The following is a 6,482-nucleotide window of genomic DNA, read 5'->3' on the forward strand; positions in this document are numbered from 1 at the left end:
AGGGGGCACCTGGATTTGAACCAGGGACCTCTTGATCTGCAGTCAAATGCTCTACCACTGAGCTATACCCCCATGACATACTCATACCTCCTGTAAACATTTGTTCTGCTTTTATGACCTACATCACACCTTCTAAATTACTCTCATGCCTGAGATTCCTCTAGGATTGAGATTCCTCTCTAATTATCTTCTCACTGCACTGCCTGCTGCTTTCCCCCCCCCCCCCCCCCCGAGCTTAAGTGTTTATCTTCTTCCTGCCTGTCTCAGGCCTGTCCCCTCAGTCTAATTATCTTATCATCAACTGAACACACAGCTTCAGGTAAATCAGTGCTGTAAACAGAAATGGTCACCAATGAGGCATGGCTAGGAAAGGATCTGGACTCGGTGTCTGCCTACAAATGGATTTAGAAGCTCACGTTAGATTCTGAAATTAGAGACAAATGCAGCATGCATACATGTACTGTGGGAGGTTTCATCAGATTTCCATCCAGGGATGTCAGTTCTGTGTCAGAGCCAAGGCAAAGCAAAGCAACAAAAACAGAAGCAAAGAAAGACAATTCAGAGTTCACAGTTCACCCCAATTCCTAGCCCCTTGGGTTCTGATCTACAGATGGTGAGTGGTTAAGACTAGGCCAAAAGTCAGGAAAGTGCTGGTCACTGTAACAAACTTGCCCTGACAAGGCCTGACAGCCACTGTGGAGCCAGGGAGTGAAGAGCAAGAATCCGGGGGTGTGGATCAAAGGAGGTCTGAAGGCCTCAAATACCCACTCTCAGCCTCTATGCTCTGATGCCCAAAGGGAACCATTGTGCCAAATTCAACTTCTGATCTCCCTGCCCTACATCTTCTCGTATTTTTCTCTGTTGTAACAGTAGCTCAAACTCACTGGGCATTTACAGTGTGCCCCGCATTGTACTGGGCATCTACCCACAAAAGAAGAAGAAGAAGAAGAAGAAGAAGAAGAAGAAGAAGAAGAAGAAGAAGAAGAAGAAGAAGAAGAAGAAGAATAAAATAAACATTAGTGTGTTTGGTTTGCAAGTGGGAAATGGAGGCACAACATAACTGAAATGTCTAGTTCAATGTCCCATAATGACAAGGTTATGGGGCTGGGGTTCTGGTGTGGCACAGGACTCAGTCCTGGGCCTGCATATCCACCCATCTGACAACCTTTCCCACCCCTGTCTTGCTTGCTGGCACCACTGTCATCTAGGCCAAATATTTCAGGCAACTCTGGGCCACGCCACCTCCAGCTCCAGTTAAACACCAAGTGCAGTTGATTTTACATTTCAGGTTGCCCAAGTCAATCATCACCCTCTCCCTGTCCCTCCCTCCATCCCCACCTCCACCCACTCTGCTCCCAGGGCAGCCTATCTGAAAACCAAGTCTATTTACACACCCCTTGCAAATGCCTTCTCAAGAATCCCCAAGTCTCCTAAACCAACACAGGACTGTCTTCACCCCTGATCTCTACTTGTCTCTTCACCTTCTCACTCCGAGTAGCTACCTGGCTCCAGTGACTTCCAGTCCACTGCTGTTGCTTTTGCCTAGAGCTGTGTACAACCCTCCTCCACCATCTACTGACATTCCATCCTCCATCTATGGAACGTTATTCTCTGAAACTGACTGGCCATAAGCTCCCCTAACCTCTCCTCCTCTGGGCCGAAGTAATCACTGCCTCTTCACTGATAAACTTGGCACAGCTCAGGCATGGCCTCCTATGGTTCATGCCTGCATTCCGATGGAGAGTGGATGGAGGACGAGGCTGAGTGTCACTCATCTCTGAGGCCGTGCTTCCTACAGTCCCATGCATAGTAAATGTTCTCGAAATGTCACCCAAACTTTTACTGACTTTACGGTCACAGCCTCTGACCCAATAAGCCAAGTTTGACCACCCATCCACCATAAGCCAAATGAATAGTGAGAATCAGAAAAGGAAGGTTTTTGTTGTTGTTGTTGTTGTTTTCTTTTTACAATGTGGACCACACTGAAAGAGAGACAAAGACATCCTGTGACCCCTACCCCTTCCAAGTCCATCTTCCGGGGCCTTACTTGAGGGGAGGGATTTAGCAAGACATGTGCGTAACTAAACAGCCTGGCCAAGGCATGGTCCCGTGCCCACCATTACTGCAGCCCGCAGTCTCTCTAGCAGGGTCATCTGACTAACTGTAAATCCTTCTTCTCTAGTCTGGCTGTCACCAGACTGCCATGCCTCCCCCGACACCACCACCACACAACACGCAGGAGAAAATTCCTGTGGAAATTCTAACGTCATCTAGTTCATTCTTTCAACACTCCCGTCATCAAAGACAGGGGGATCTTCAGACCACACTCATTCCTGCCGGACTGAGCGGTTACAGAATTGGCTGGCATAGGCCCTGGCGTAGGCTGGGCACCCTGCCTGATCCTCACCCTTGAGGAGAGGTGCTAAATGAAGTCAACCGCTGTAGGAGTGATGGCCACTGAAGAAAGATGGGGATGAAAGGTGACAGGCACCCACGAAGCTCTGGCGTGTGGAACAGCCGTTCTCAGGCTTCCTAAGGCTACCAACCTTGTGGTGTTGACCCCCAACCGTAAAACCATTTTCATTGCTACATCAAAACTGTAACTTTTCTAGCGTTGTGAATGGTAATGTAAATATCTGTGTTTTTCAGAAGTCTTGGGCGATCGATCCCTCTGAAAGGGTCCTTCCAACCCCAGGGATCGTGACCCACAGGTTGAGAAGCGATGGCACTGGTGTGGCCCGCGTGCAGTTCCTTCATTTCCGGCCAGTTTAGTTGGAACACCAGCGGCACTCTGTGGGTAGACGTTTCTCTCCTATTTACATCGTGGAACCTCACACAGCTGCTCACGCGATCTGTCACTAACTGGATTGTCTCTCTTTGCTTCTCTCAGGGCACAGTCCCTAAATTTCTTGGATTTCCTTACAGCCAGAATGTGGTAAGGATCGTGGGGACCTTGGAAAGGTCACACAGGATTTCATCACAAAGTTGTTTGGTTTGGTTTGGTCCTTAAGATAGCCTGGACTGACCTCAACCCCATTACAAAGACAAAGCTGGCCCATAACTCCCTAGCTTCCCATTGGCGCTTCCCAAGGGCTGAGATTACAGCTGTGTCACCAGCCCAACGCAGTGTTTTACATCAGAACAGTGAGGTGAGTGGTATGGTGAGGTCATTGAAGGCATGCTCTGAGTTCAAATCCCTACTTTCTCTTTGCAGCTTTTGAGTTCTGGAAGAAATGTGGGAGACAGGGAATATAGAGAGAGCCTAGACTAGTGCTTACAATGTCTGAAAAACTCAAGAGAAGTTGTTATCATTCAATAAGCCATGAACCATGGCTTATGAACGACGGAAAATAATAAAAGCCAAACAATCCATAAGTTAAGAGCACACAGGGGGCACCTGGATTTGAACCAGGGACCTCTTGATCTGCAGTCAAATGCTCTACCCCTGAGCTATACCCCCAGTGAAATGGATTTATAGTGTATCTGTCTCTCAGCATTCTGGTTCTTAAAGCCTCCAGTGACTCAGGGGAGCTATAATTAGGAGTGCTGGCTGGAAGCAGTCTGGGCATTAGAAGTTATAGAGGAGACTTATAATGACACAAGACAGAGATCTGAAGAACTAAGATCACAGGGCCAAGAAAATTCTCCTTCAGACTGGCCAGTACTCAGTGCTGCCTTCCTGTCTATTGCATTTCCTATAAAGCAAACCTCACTTCACAGAAAAATCCCATTTCACCACAACTGAGAACATTGACATAAATACAATATGAGTGATTGGATTTCTGTCATGATTGTCTCAGCTACTGCCTTACATAGATTCTCTATGATCACACAAACTGGCACTTGATAGATAATTGTAGCATTAAATTGACTCTGAGGGAGGAAGAGTCCCAATAACAATTGGTGAGAGACAGCTGTCCCGAGTCATAAATGCAAGATGATTTCTGTCGGCTGAAAACAGATGGTCAGTGGCACTCTTATATAACATAAATCGCCTGAAACTTGCAGTACTGTCCACTCTAGAGGGTCATTTGATTCAAGGAACAGAAATGGATGCCAAGGGCTCACAGTCAGCTAACAAAGTTATCAACCCTCTTCCCGCTGCCAAAGCTCCTTAACTTCCAAATGTGCCCAGAGCGCCAGCAGCCTGTGTGTCTTGACCTTACAACCATCTTCTTATCCCCTACTGCCACGCCACGTGCAGAAACATCCTGTGGAAATCGGATGTGTGTGTGCCTATTAGGAAGTATCTCCCGGCGATTTCCCAAACCGCGCACCTTACTTAGCTCTCCCCCAAGTACAGTAAATGTGGGAGTGATCAGTCAGTGTGAGGGCTGGGGTTGTCAGGATCTTGGCAGTGGAGAGAGACCCCATCCCATTCTCGAGTGCCCTGCCTCACGCTGGGAAGGGGTGCACTGGGGCATTTGTTACTTTGGATCACTGTGACGAGATACCTGGCAAGCACAGGTCAAAGGAAGAAAGACCTGTCTTAGCTGATGGTTTTAGAGACCTTTGGTCTGTAATGGAAGGCAAGGCACGGCAGAGTGAAAGTCTGTGGCGGTGGGAGGGCGTGCTGGAGATGGTTCACGCGGTGGTGCGAGAATTTTTTTTCTTCTCTATCAAATTTTGTTCTACCTGCCAGTATTCCGTACGTCTCCCTTACTTTGTAAGACTTTCACGCAAGCCTTCTAACCTCCCCCACCTGTTAAACTTTTCTTTCCACAAAGGTCCAGCTGCATTCTCAGAACTTGCTGACCCTGGACAGCAACCTCTTCCTCGCTCCCTTCATTCCTTTTTCACCAGTTCTTTTGAAACTAGTCAACTGTGAAAGACTGTAAAGTCAGAACCCATCCGGGAAAAGACATGCTCACTGTGGGCATTAAAGTAAAAACCAGATGACTGTCCTATCTCTGTGTGATTGGCAGCTGAGTCTTGGTTCTGGCGCACTCTTTTTGCAAAAAGAGAATTGTCTTGTTTGGCTACTTTCACTTTGTGTGTTCCCTTGTGCAACACCAAGGTTATTAGTGGCTTGTTTCTGATGGTGGCAGATTAGAAAACAAGGAATGCATTTGAAGAACAGGCCAGGCACCAGCAGCTAGGGAGTACGTGTTCAAAGCATGAAACTGTGGAGAGCCAAGATTTCCATTGCATGCTTTGTTTATTCTTCGCTCTTTTCTCACTCTGAGCATCCATGGAAGCTGAGATTTTAGCAGTAACAGGTGAACTATGTGCTTCGTACTCAAGGACTCCAGTGCTGGGAGGGATTTAACAGTCATTCCAATCACTTCTTTTACAGATTAAAAAGTACAAAGTGAGAAATGATGAATGAGATCACTGATGCACTGGAGGGGAAGAGGGGAGAAGATTTGAACTAGGATCTACTCTGCTCAAGGTTCTTCGAAGGCAGCACCCTTTGAAAACTCCCCCACAGCCAGGGAGTTGGAACTCAAAAAATGTTTGTTGGATGGATATTGGATGGTAGGCACCAGTCCTCCTGGTTTTCTAGGGGATTTCCCATATTTTAAGAGGAAGTACCCTCCATCTCAGGAAACCCTTCAGAGAAGTGGTTCCTTTATCATCCTAAATTCCACAACCCCCTCAACACACACACACCATCACCCACAGTATTTCCCAAACCTAATCACTCATTATTTTTTTCCATCATAATTTTTATTATTTCACAACATGTCTCCTGTACTAATGTTGCTGGTAGTCATGGCTAGGAAGGTCTCAGAAATAGAGGCAATAGATGGAGACCTTACCTTAACCCCGGCTTTATGGTTCTAGTCATTATTCAAGAAAGGATCCAGTGGTGAGCTAAAGTTAGGGAAGTTTATTTACAGGCTAAAAGTACACACCCAAGGCAGGGAGTCCCAGCTTCTCAAGAAAGAGCCTGATGGAGGAGAGGGAGAGCCTCACTACCCAGGCCTCTAGAGAAACTCTTCTGGACAAAGTCCAGCGGGTAAGACATACATTGATGAGGTGAAAGGTGGAGAATTCCAGGATTTTCTCCAGTAGTGTTTCTGTCATGATAGGGGATTTTCCTGGATGTATCGGGGCATCAGATGATTATTCGAGGAGGCCATTATTATTTGCAAGGCTGATGATACAGAGACCTCATTACAATGAAGCAAAAGATAATTAGCAGACATCTTGATTGGCCATGTTGACCCCACCCTGTTTGAGATGGTCTTTTTTTTTTTTCTTTTTATCTTTTTACCATTTGTGTGGTCTCAAGATGTCCTGGCTCTGAGATTGCATCCGCCTCTGGCTGCCTTGCACTTGGCTTTCCTTGAGCCTGTATACTCGCCCTCACTAGCGTTTATTTCTTATTCATTTTGAAATTAACCCACTGTTTTGACTTAACATCATACTAAGCAAAAATGCTCTTGAAATCATGCCAGTTGTATTGTGTCCTATTGCACATCAAAATGAATATGTAACTATTGGGATACATTAAAATGTACATTAAGCACATGCTG

The 6,482-nt window shown here is 46.4% G+C and overlaps 2 non-coding genes across 2 annotated transcripts; both read right to left on the minus strand.

Annotated features, from left to right (window-relative positions):
• Window positions 1-72, minus strand: Trnac-gca (transfer RNA cysteine (anticodon GCA)). The gene has a single exon. It is a non-coding gene; the product is annotated as a tRNA-Cys (tRNA).
• Window positions 73-3,388: 3,316 nt separating this feature from the next.
• Trnac-gca (transfer RNA cysteine (anticodon GCA)) lies at window positions 3,389-3,460 on the minus strand. The gene has a single exon. It is a non-coding gene; the product is annotated as a tRNA-Cys (tRNA).
• Between the last annotated feature and the right edge of the window lie 3,022 nt (window positions 3,461-6,482).

Source organism: Meriones unguiculatus, chromosome 6, assembly GCF_030254825.1.
Source record: "Meriones unguiculatus strain TT.TT164.6M chromosome 6, Bangor_MerUng_6.1, whole genome shotgun sequence".
Lineage (NCBI taxonomy): Eukaryota > Metazoa > Chordata > Mammalia > Rodentia > Muridae > Meriones > Meriones unguiculatus.